Raw genomic sequence first — 13,446 nt, 5'->3', positions numbered from 1 at the left:
GAAGAATCTGGTGAGTAAATCACGTGCTTCAAGAATGCGAACAACGAACTCCCAACAGTGGAGTGATACTACAATATGAGTATCACCCACACAAGTCACAGTGCAGAGGCTGGATCGTTCTCATATGGGAGAGCGTTAGAGAGAGAGTCTGGGAAAAAAGGTTATGGGTGAAAACCACATAACGTATCTGATATATCAATATATTATCTAAAATATATAATCAGATATATAACCATATAATCTATCTATCCATATCTATTGATATGATAGATATAGACATCCTGAATGGTTATCCAAATAAATTTTGAATTCAAATTCAAACTTACATGGATAAAGTTCAAAAAGTTCAGGTTCAAAAGGTTCAAAGGGTCATGCCACATGGGCGCCCAATTTCTAACATCTCCCACTCGCACATGAGTTGGCATGACACTACCACATCTCTATCTCAATCTCCCCAAAAATTAAACAATCGCATACTAGCTAATGAACCGTGCGACCGCTGAGAAACACCTGCATGTGGGAGCTCTATACTAGAAACTCAAAATGAGCCAGCATAGAGACATCAATCCAAAAAATAGAAATAGTGTCTCATATACCCTGGACCCATCTAATTATGCCGGTCTAAAAAACATCTCTAATCCCTCAAAAAGAGCATGTTTGACCCTCTCAATTCTTGCAATATATTCACACTCAATCCGCCTCTCATACAGAGCGATGTGAGTTGCTGACAATGAATATACAACAGTGGTGTAATACTAGATGATCTTCCCTTTGCCCTCATGCCATTTAGTTTAGGATTGACCGCTTTCCTAGTGATGTCCCTTAAGGCCGAATCATACATGACCGCATGCAACATACCAAAGTAGCAAAACATCAACCCCTTACCTTATGACATAGTCAAAAGTCACAAAAGGGTACATAAATGAAAGTCATATCAATAATGGCACGTAAGACTCACAAGGTGAGGAAACAGGGATTCATTCTCTCACCTCATTACTCAGTTGCCAAGCACATATAGTATGCATACATGTTACGATGGAGTAACTCTTCCAAAAGAGTGACGTCATCCTCAATACACCGTACAGATATTAGTCTAGTCGCTTTCTAGCGCCTAACCCGAATTCTCTATTTGCTCGCCTTCTAGGCGCCAAATGAGATCTCGCGTCTGGCTAATCATAACAGGCACAACATGAAAAGTAGGTACTAACATCCATGTTTGGTTCTTAACACGACCTCATCTTGGTTGTTACCAAGGCGACATAGTGGATAATTTAAGCCTCTCTTGGCTCCAAATAAAAAATAAACCACTAGTCTCATCCTTGCTCGCTATCAAGCGCCAAGGGCGATTGCTCGTGTAAGTAAGCTAATCTTGCCTACTGACATCATCATCTGCTAATCATTATGACATAAACCATAATAGTGTCAACAACCCATCATCTCATAACAATTAAGTGATCGATTTTTTAAAAACACAACCACAGTTTGCGCAATTCTAGATTCCAAGCATAAGTCTTATCAGCACCTCTTAGGTTAAGCATATACAACAGAATCCACCATGTGCGCCTCACATGAAGTGATTCAAGATCACTACCTCTTGCGCAATAACCTCTCTAAAGATATTTTGGTGACCAATCTGTGTTCATTCAAGATGCACCCAACTAGCGCATTGAATCGTACAAGGAGCAAATTAATATATTACTTAGTAAAGCATTCTATCCACAATCTAATGAGCAATGTCAATGTCTAAACAACTCAGTTGACCATTTACCAAAGATAACACTTATCATGCCGAATACGCCCATATAGCGTACTTTAGGCTCCTACGACAAAGAAAAGATCAAGGAATATAGGTCATCTGTTTCTCCCAAAAATAATCTAAGGATTCACTTAATAGCAAACGCTCTGACTTTTACCGATAGGTAAGTCAATGGGTTTGCAATTTTGCATCTAGAATCATTCTATAATATTCCTTATGTAAGTCATCAAAGACAAACTGTGAATTCTCCCAAAACAATCCCTAAGGATCATACATCCGAGCATATAAATTACATCACCCATGTCCATTATATCTAAAACAGAGCCCACCCTAGGTGGCACAACCTTATAAATTCCTGGCTCATAATGACTAAGTAAGGAAAAACTTCTTTTGGACCATTGATCATGCCTCAGTGGTCTTTATCGATCATCGTTGGCCTATCATGGCTTGACGAAATCTAAGAACCACTATTTGGATAACTGTTTTAGGCTGTAAAAGATTTATTGGAACTAGCAACCTTTTTTGTGTTCCTAACTTTTCACCATAAAAGTAGAAGGTAAATCCCTACGGATCTACTTATCCAATTCTCCAACGAGAAGTTGGGTCACAACGTCCACAAATCAATGTTCTAAACTTATGTCAAGCATAGCCTAAGTCGAAATAACCTCACTCCCCAGGAGGAAGTCTTCTCATGGTCTACACTTTTCTCAATGGTGCGACTTTTCGGTATCTAGCGAGCCTTATGCCTCAACAATGACAATCCAAATCACGCATAACTTTAGAATAGTTTTGCGTTATAATGAAAAGTCAACCAAATCATAGAAATGGTTAATCCTCAAAGACTTTGTCTTAAACTGCGCAACATTGATCCACTTTCTAAAAACAGGGGACTAGAGCCTTTGGAATTATCCTAGGCTCTTTATCATCTTGCGGAGCAATCATGAATGTTTCCTTTTCAATCACCTAGTGATGACGTGGAAAATTTTCACATTCGCTACCACGCAACTAAGAATGCAGAGTATTCTTCTCTAATGGATAATTCATTAGTAGGCACATCGCTCCCACTGTCCCTAGGATATTGAAAATTTCTATCCATTCTCAACTAGGCTACACAAAGTGCTATGCTTAGAATTCTCTATCTTATAGAGTTCCAAAACTCTATTCACGTCACCTTTACTAAGAAAACTTTATGTGACTTAGTTACACTCCCACAAAGCTGCTTACCTATATGCACATGACCCGAAGGGTTTATATGACAGCATATAATAATGTGCCACATGACCCTATGTGTTTACAAGGCATCATACAATAATGCGCTATAGAACCCTAGGTCTTAACTTCGCAACCTTATGAGAAGTAAAATAAAGATAAGCTGCTTAACGGTTACAGATCGCCCATAGATGGCTCTTTGCTAACCCATTACTCAAATGGAGTGTAAAATCTGATATGGAGGGCATTTAGTCAGGGATATAGGCAACAAACTAAAGTGCAATTCCCAATTGGGAAACATTTTGCGCCATCATCTACCTAACAATACTTAATTCCTTATCTTTACTACACTCTTGTGTTGCTGAGTACTAGGAATAATCAATTTTCTAAGCATCCATTTCTCTTCACAGAGCTTTCTAAAAAATAACTCAAACAGATACTCGCCACCTTGGTCAAAACTAAAAGCACGAAAGCTCTTATCTAATTGATCTCGACCTCATATGTGCAATATCAAAAATTATTTCAAAACTTTTTGACTTATGGGAGATCAAATAGTCTTGACTAAGATGCATATCGTAATCTATAAATGTGTCGAGATTTGGGGCTAACTATCATGCCCTTACACATATCCAGTCACAAATATCATAGTGGACTAAATGCGCCAATACAAATGACCTTCTATGGCTTTCCTACTTACTTGTGCGCAACCATTGCGAACAAAGTTATACATTCACATAAAAGTAGGATGTCCCAAGCAAGTGGGCCTGAGAGGGCCTACTCAAACCATTCTGTCATCATCTCATTAATGTGATTAAGTATAATAAGCCACCAGTTCATGACCAATGTCATAAACTAATTCCAATCATCCTAATGTGTGAGTTCTCGAAGACAAGTTTTAAAGGTTTAGGCCCAACTAGGTAATGACTCACAGCTAATTCATATTCACTAGATCATAAAAGGATGTCATGGAGATATCAAGTGCGCCTAAGTCGCAAATTTAACTAGTAAGTGCTAATCCCCTGCACCTTCAAGTCAATTTTATTCTCTATACACTTTACTACATCTAGTTGAAAGATGACGATACTCCTTTTGCCATTTCTATTTCTCGCTTCATAGTTACTTGCAATTAATTCTACTATCCACAAGAATGAGAGAATAAGCTATCAATCTATGACAGCTCCTGAAGTAACTTAAAAGCGAATTAGGATAAAGAGTCTTATTCAACACAATGCTTTCACAAGTGATGCGTCAAATTCTTAGAGTCATAACAACCTTGTCGGCCTTGACATTTTCATTACTATGCTGCAACGTTTGCGCTTAATGGTAAACGTTATTAAAAAAAAACGTTAGCCTAACTAAGGAATCATACAAAGAAGCACCTCAACATGTCTCACACTCAAGTGTGGAAACAGTAAGTGTCCAAACTTAGACAAGTTGGCAATGCTAATAGATTTTGCAGTCACTTGGCGCTAATCTTTTCACTTAGTGTTAATAGATTTTGCTGCTACTAAGCGCTAATCTTTTAACTTCAAGTGATACTTTAATGCAAACTATTGTAGTGTGTGAAATTTTGCTCCATCCACTCCCAATAGTTGGGTAAAGAGCAAAACACTGCTCATACTAGCTACTCATCTTACACTTAATGACTAACTCATTAAAGCTCGCATTTCTTGGATGACGTGACTCTTGAATGTTACTTCATCCAATGATGCAACATCATTACAAGTCAAATTACAAAGTCAATCCGCGCAGCTCAATAGTTAAGATCATATAGAGATCTATTGAGGGCTTACTAATTTCATAACTCAAAAACTAGCCAACCAAAACTACGTAGCATGCCGCTAACCATAGCGCACACATTAGTTTTTATTATGCCAAACAAGGCAACAAAACCACGACGACTTTGAGTCATGTTTCCTTACTTTGACTCAATTAAGGTCTAACCTAAAGTCTCCAAGACTTTTGCTCATCTAAAGAATAGGATTACATTATTCACATTTGAACATCTCTACTAAGTCTAGGTCAACCAAATTAACTTCCATAAACTAAATCAATTTAGAGAGAAATTCGCATTGGGATTAATTTGATTAGCATAATATAATTTTGCCGCAAAAAATCTAAATTAAATAGTGACAATATTACACAAGTCGCAAGATCGAAAATCCGCTATGCTCGTAATCATCTCTTGCGCCACAGGTGACAATTATCCAAAAAATTAATTTAATTCATGAGCAAAATATTAATTTTCAAGAGTAAATCTACAAAGATTTCTCTCAACTGAATAACCTCCCACTAACTATGGCATGTCTAAAGCATGATAAATATTTAAATCCACATGATAATATCTCAATGTATTTCATAAAAGAATATATGTTAGAATATTTAATCATGGAATTAAAATTCATTAAGATATAAATAAATCATGCTATGACAATACACTATAAGTTCTAATCATTTAAAAGAACTTAACATGTTGTATACAATATTTAAATAATGCCATAACATATTTTTATAATTTCTACAATTTTCTGAAATTTTCTAAAATTACAAGTAATTAATAATTACACAGAAAACCAGAAATAAATATTACACAATTTGCAAAAATACAAAAATTATTTTAGTAAATAAGATCACATAACAGTGGTCTACTGTAAAAATTTCAAGTCCAGAATCCAAGTCATGCTCCCCCAAGAGCAATTTAACGTAAAAATATTGAATTTTTCATTAATGAAAAATATTTTATTTTTTAATAAAATTCTAAAACATTAATATCTTGTATAAAATTTAATTAAAAACCCAACGGTATAAGTCATGGTTCAATTAAAATTATAACGAATAATTTAGAAGCAATTAACGTAATTTTAAAATTAAAACAAAACAAACAGTGTCTTAATGCAGCTACCTTTCGCAGCTTGGCTCAGTCGGCGGCTTCTGTGGCATGATGACATCAGCGCGCGTCACGCTGACATCAGCGCCCAGCAATTTTGTCTTCTTCTCTGTTTTGTTCAAGTCTCGCCTCAAATTAGGGTTTGAGTTTTCTCCTCAATCGTAAGTCGGAATCAGGCCCATAATATACCGTTTCAAACGTATCAAAAACAAAGATTCCAAATATGTAATTTTCATAACATAAAAACAAAGCATGTAAGACCAGAATGCAGCAAAAGTTACGAAAAATTAAAAATAAATCTCCATTTTTTTCAAAATCTGACCGTTGGACTTTTATAAAACTTGGCAGATATATTCTACATGAAATATACTACAATATATACAAATTTCAGATTGATCGGAGAAAGTTCAGATAAATATTAATTTTTCATGCATATACCGTGTATATATTTATATAAAAATTATACACCTATTTTAATGCATAAAAATAAGCATGAAAATACCCATTAGAGCTCTGATACCAATGTAAATCAAAGTATAACGCAGCGGGTAAAAAATATCAGATCATACCTTTATGACAGAACCTGAAGCGAAGAATCTGGTGAGTAAATCACGTGCTTCAAGAATGCGAACAACGAACTCCCAACAGTGGAGTGATACTACAATATGAGTTTTTCCCACACAAGTCACAGTATAGAGGCTGGATTGTTCTCATATAGGAGAGAGTTAGAGAGAGAGTCTGGGAAAAAAGGTTATGGGTAAAAACCACATAACGTATCTGATATACGTATCTGATATATCAATATACTAGCGTATGCCCATGTCTAAAGGTGCGGTGTAAATAATATTAAGATTAAAATATAGTTATAAAAATATATTTAACAGACTATACTCTACGACAATTGTTTAAAGCCCTTTAGCGACAATTGTTTAAAGCTAAATTCAAGTTATTAATTTAGAAAATAAACACACATGTTTCAAGTTGTACGCATATGAATACGTTGATTGAGTCGATTATATGGTTTTTTATATATTAAGTTCAATATCTATCCGAGATAAGAATTAAATTCATCAATCTCAACCACAGCCGAGTGGTCGAAACCACCTCCATCGTATTCTGCTGATCAGGTCGGTTCTTCAAGTAATCCCAACACTATTTAAATTTATTTTTTAATTTGATAAAATTACAAATTTAATATAAAATTTAAGGAAAATGAGTGGGAGCACTAATTAATGCTACCACTAATGATGTGGCAGTGAATGGGACCCACTGCCACAATGTTTTTGAAAAAATGTTTGAGAGCACTAAAAAGGGATCACTAGAGGGAGCACTAATGATGTGGCAGAGGGTCCCGCCCACTTTCTATGTCTTGTTTTTATTTTTTTATTATTTTTTTTGCCATTTTTGTGCCTTGTTTTTTTTTTTTTTTTTTTAAAAGTGGGTGCCAACTCATTAGTGGTGCTTTAGAGCACCACTTTTAGTGGGATGTAGCATTGCTGAAAATTTAATCCCAACACTATGTAAATTTAAATTTAAATTTAATCCCAACACTATTTAAATTTAAATTTATTCCCAACACTATTTAAATTTAAATTTAATCCCAACACTGTTTAAATTTAAATTTAATCCCAATACTGTTTAAATTTAAATTTAACCCCAACACTATTTAAATTTATTTTTTAATCCCAACACTATTTAAATTTATTCCCAACACTATTTAAATTTAAATTTATTCCCAACACTATTTAAGGATAAAATCGACATGAGATCTGGAAAAAAGGTATATATTTTCTTCTTTGTTATATATTTTTCTAGGATAGTATATGACCCCAATATGTAACATAGAACAAATAATTTTCCTAGCCGTTTAGTTGTGTTTCTGTTTTTGGTTTTTTTGAAAAGCGAAGACAATGAAAAATTCTAAAAATGGCCATAATTTTAATATTTATGATTATATATACATATGAATACTCGAATGTTTTCATTTTCTGTCATCTGTTTTTCATGTGACATAAAACTGGATAATTTTCCTATATAGCCCTGTTTGGTTATGCTTTTGTTTTCTTTGTTTTTCATGCTTTCAAAAAAAAAAAAAGGGAACAATGAAATGTTAAAATAAAAAATAAAAAATAAAAAGTGAATTTTTTAATTGCTAAGCAAAAATGGTTTACGAAAATTTGAAAAATAATTCCTAAAAAGTGGGTTTTGTTCATTACAAAAATTTAATTAAATCAAAAATAGTTCACCAACCAACCTTTTTATGTTTGTTCAAAAAACAAAACACCAACCTTTTTACCTGTTTTTTGAAAACAAAAATAGAAAATGAAAACAGAAACAGGCCTAACTAAAGCTTTCATAATTGGAAGAAATGAACTCAAGTCAAGAAAGGAACAAAACATAATGTCGGTACTCAAGTACAAATAGAAAACTCAATACACTGGCCTATTGTGGATTATAAAAAGACCCAAGTGCAAATACTTTAGTAAAATTAAAAGCAGAGGACCTACATATTTTGTTGCATTCCTACATTGCACTGGTTTGTATTGGTTTTACTATTAACAAAAAGAAAATGCAATAAAGGAAGAAAAATGGGTGTGAAATGGCACTTGCAGTTGACTAATAAAGGTTTAAGTAAGATTCCACCTAAGAAAGGAACATAAGCCCATTTGTCATCTTCTTCCAATGAAAACAGAAGCCCAATTGACCTACATATTTTCTATTTTTTGTTTTATATTTCAAATTCACGGCATTTAACTGTTAAGTAACACAATCAGCTAGAGTATTAAGATGGTAAATAGTATAACAATCTACCTGCTGTCCCCTATGAAGTCAGTGGAGACCACATCGTCTTCAATGAACCCCAAAATACCCTTGAGTTTGCCCTCAGATTTCTCCCTGAAATTAACCAAGAAAGAATAAAAGACCTCGTCACATGCTAATCAAGAGTTGGCAGCCAAAGAAATTTCATACAACTATGCAAATCTCAATTTGCCAATCTAATATACTGCATAATGAGGTGAATTTGAAGGAAATCTGAATACTCACTTGATAGCATCTTTGATTTGCTGGTATGTAGCTGCCTTCTCAAGCCTCGCAGTGAGGTCCACAACTGAAACATCCACAGTTGGAACTCGGAAGGCTATTCCGGTCAACTGAAGCAATTTTTGACAGCATGTTTGGTTCTTGAACCTGTGAAGAGGATCATGTGGGAATCATTTAGTGATTTTAAAAATAACTGTTTGGTTCTTGACAGCATGTTTGGTTCATGAACCTGTTTTCAAAAATAACTCGAACAATGATCATTAGGCGAATCATTTAGTGATTTTAAAATTTGAGTAATGAGAAATACTCAAAAACTGTGATCTAAGACTCAAATGTTGATCAGCAGATTTATAAAGAATCCCAAAGATGAAACCAGAAACGATGATAAACAGAAATGAACCCAAGTCAAGGATTTCAAAGCAAACTCAAACTTCAACCCGACTAAGCAAGATGTACAAAAATCAACAACACTGATAGAGATAGTGTTACATTCAACTCAAACTTCAATGATCATTGTACACAGACAACTAAATCAACCCGATAACAATGATAGAGAATAGTGTTATATTCAATTCAAACTTTGATCACTGATCTTTGAATGCAGACAACCAAATCAACACATTTATAAAATCTAACCGATGCATAAAAATCAACAACAATGACAGAGACAATAGTATTATATTCGATTCAAACTTTGATCACAGATCGATGATGCAGACAACTAAATCAACCCAATTATACATATCAAAAAACATTTCCATCAGAACAAAAAAATATTTAAAAAAACAAAAAAACAAATAGGAAATTAAATCAAGCCTTCAAGTGGGCAGCAGCCTTTTCCTTATCAGTGAAAACTCCAGTAGACTCCACAACGAAATCGGCTCCGGTTTCGCCCCATGGGATTTCATCAGGGTTCCTAAAAATACACAAAAAAAAATTAAAACTTTTCATTTAAATATACTCTGATTCAAAAAAATTGCAACGGAATTGAGAGAATAAAGGGCATAATTACCTGACTCCAAAAACAGCGACTTGTTTCTCGCCAAAAAGAAGGTGTTTTTGAGTCCTTGACCTTGACATCGTGATGCTTCCATTGTCCATGAACACTGTCGTACTTGAACATGTATGTCTTCACAACACATCACAGATTCACAATGATTAGTTTCAAACCCAAAAAACAAAGACTCAATAATAAACCAACAAAATCTCACAAACCTCACATCTCTCAAAACATTGAATAAACAGTCAAAAACCCAAAAATCGCATATTCACAAATACAAACCTGAAAATTATACAATTGAGTGGTCTAACTTTTTTTTCTTCTAACATTGGACTTGAATTGCAGGAATTGTTAACTTCTGTGGGGTCCCTGGAGTTCTCTGGGGGCAGAGCAGAAATAGCAGAAGTATCATAATGCGTAAGCGATGTAAGTTCTCATAAAATTGATCTGTAGTGGTAGCGTTATGCATCTAAGCTTCATGAATTTCTGTCGTGTAGTTCGTCTAATAAATGTGCTCATTACATTTTGAAGATTTAACCATTAATTTTGTCCCATATATGTTGTTCTTTCATTTTCTTACTCTTGATTGGTGGCTCTAAGAATAGGACCCGAACCCTATAAACCTTTTTTATATGCCATGGAAGCGCTTCTATCATGTGCTGTGATAGTGTTTGCTTCATTTTATCTGCCTGCTTACTTTCAGATTTGATTATTAGATGGAAATGCACAAAATGGCAAACTAAATTTTAAAACAAAATGAAATGAAATAGCATGGCTGAAGAAAAGAAAATAATATCTGGTATTGAATGCTTTTATTTAGTATTCATGCTCGTAAAATTTTGGATACAATGTCTTGTACTTAATTGTATTCGTACTTCATCAAGGTTAAGTTTGCAATAACACTATGTTCTGGGTTTCTAAGCCTTTTGTGGAAGTTTTCCTATCTATTGTCTATTGTCACATGTCATTGAGTTTTATTTGGTTGTGTTATACCATTGCACTTTGGTATTTGACAGGAGGCTTTGGTATTTTAGAACTGCCCCTTTTCTTGTTATCATGTTCTTCATTTTTCTCTTCCACATCAGAGAAATTTAACCTCTAAAAAAAGTATATATAAAAAAAAGTTAAGTAAAAAAAGTTAGGATTGCATTTTAATCTCAATTGTATATATAAAAAAAGTTAGACCACTCAATTGTATAATTCCCAAGAGTATTTTCATAATTGTAATGTTGAAAATAATATTGAAAATCATGAACACCTAATACTCTTGAAATCCCAAGAGTATTACAATTCTATTAAGTATCATGAACACGTAATCATGAACACCTAATCCCCAATCATCCCAAAAGTATCCCAAGAGTAGCTGAATAGATTAAGTAAAAATTGTAATGAACACCTAATACTCTTGAAAATCATCCATTACAATTCTAAAATTTCAACACACTGAAAATTCATCAACAAAAGAACCAAAAACAAAACAATTAATGATAATAGGCAAAACTCATGAAGCCGTAACCTGATAAATACCTGATATTGCCAAATCTTCTCGTACTCAGCTCCAACAAAGATTAGAGAAAGAAAAATAAATCAATTGAATTGAATTGGGTCTTCTAAATTTCAGCTTCAATTCTTCTATTTTTGCCTAAAATTGCAACACACATTGAAAATTCATCAACAAAAAAACCAAAAACAAAACAATTAATGATAACAGAAAAAACCCATGAATGATCTCTTCTATCAATCGCTACCTCTTCGTCTCCAAGGGCTTCAACGGCGATCTTGCCATCTCTGGATCCAAGAAAACAATCGCCTCACCATCCACGGCGATCTCACGATCTCGCCATCTCCGCCAGCCGATCTCACCATCCACGGCGTCGACGGCGTACAGGACCCTAACTTTGTGTCCAAGTGCATGTTTCCTGATCAAACGCTTCTGATAAAATCTGGAGGAGTCGATCTATCTCCATCTCAATCTCAATCGCCTCTTGATCATACGATTAAGGCTTTGAGCAAGAGAGGAGTGCTCGCTATTTCACACACCATAGATGAACTCAAACATTCTTCAGCTAGGGGTCCGATTTCGAAAGGGAGAGATAGATAAAAAGGGAATGGCGAGACGTGAGAGCAGAGAGGGAGAGAGAGATAGAGAGGGAAGGTGGGGAGACGTGGGTTGGTGAAAAACTCAGGAGAAATGTTTGGGCGGGACTATAATTGATATGAACCGTTAATATAAATGTAAGATTCATCTTAACTGTTCAAACTAAATGTATCTCTTATACATTTTATACATTTTCAAAAACCCTTCTATCTTATTATATAGATTATCTAAAATATATAATCAGATATATAACCATATAATCTATCTATCCATCTATCTATATCTATTAATATGATAGATATAGATATCCTAAATGGTTATCCAAATAAGTTTTGAATTCAAATTCAAACTTACATGGATAAGGTTCAAAAAGTTCATGTTCAAAAGGTTCAAAGGGTCATGCCACATGGGCGCCCAATTTCTAACAAATTTTTAAAAAGAGGTCTGAAAAATGTATGAATTCGAGAAGGTAAAGGAAGGTTGGCAATACTATCATTTGATTCGGTAGAGGCATTAAGGAACATGAGAGAGGCTTTAGGAGACTAGATCAACGAATGGTGTGAAAACGTAGTAGAATGGATGGAAGGTCTTGTGTTTGAACAAGAAAGGGAGGTATGGTTACAATGCTATGGTATAACATTTAATTTATTGAATAATACAAACTTTACAAAAATTAGGGAATTATGGGAAGAGGTATTAGAGGTTGAAGAAGTTACTATGTCCAAGTCGTCCTTGGCATATAGTAAACTTAGAATCTTGACGAAGTCTATGGAGACCATTAACAAGTGTGTTAAGTTGATAAATAAAGGCTTCGTAAGCAAATTCAGGGTGCGTGAAAAGTTATGTTTATGTCAAGGGCAGCAGAGGGAAGACAATTCATCAAATTTCCAATTCAGTGAAGCTCAATGTGCAGAAATAGAAGATGGAAATGAGGAAGATGATGATGACGTGGATGAATCAGAGGATGAAGTAGATGGCAATGATGATGTGGCACATGACCACAACAAATGGAAGGGTATGACAAATAAGGGCAGTAACAGCAGTGCATTTGTTGTGTCAATAGTAAATGAGACGTGCTATAAAGTGGAAGACCCAAGAATAGCTGGGACAGGTCTGGAAAAAGAGGAAGGCATGTACAAGGCATTGATTCAAAACAATAATAGGGGAAGTAGAAGAGTTACAGGGAGTGGGCCTTCAGTGGGTTTTATAAAGAGCATAAGCAATTCTGATCCACATAGGCCCAGCATTAACTTAAATGTGGTGTTGAACCAGGCCCAGTTCAACAGATTAATTAGAGGTCTGAACCAAAGAGGAATGGAATGGAAACAGGATGAAGCCCAAATCACAAGATATCAATCACCAGCCCAGTTATCCATTGAGGAGATTGTAGGCCCAATGGGATCAAATGAGCAACCGAATCAAGATGAGACAGAAATACAACAAAGAAGAGTAAT

The sequence above is a fragment of the Camellia sinensis genome, chromosome 15, assembly GCF_055761805.1.
Source record: "Camellia sinensis isolate YWXY chromosome 15, ASM5576180v1, whole genome shotgun sequence".
NCBI classification, from domain to species: Eukaryota; Viridiplantae; Streptophyta; class Magnoliopsida; order Ericales; family Theaceae; genus Camellia; species Camellia sinensis.
Note: the sequence above shows the minus strand (reverse complement) of the source record.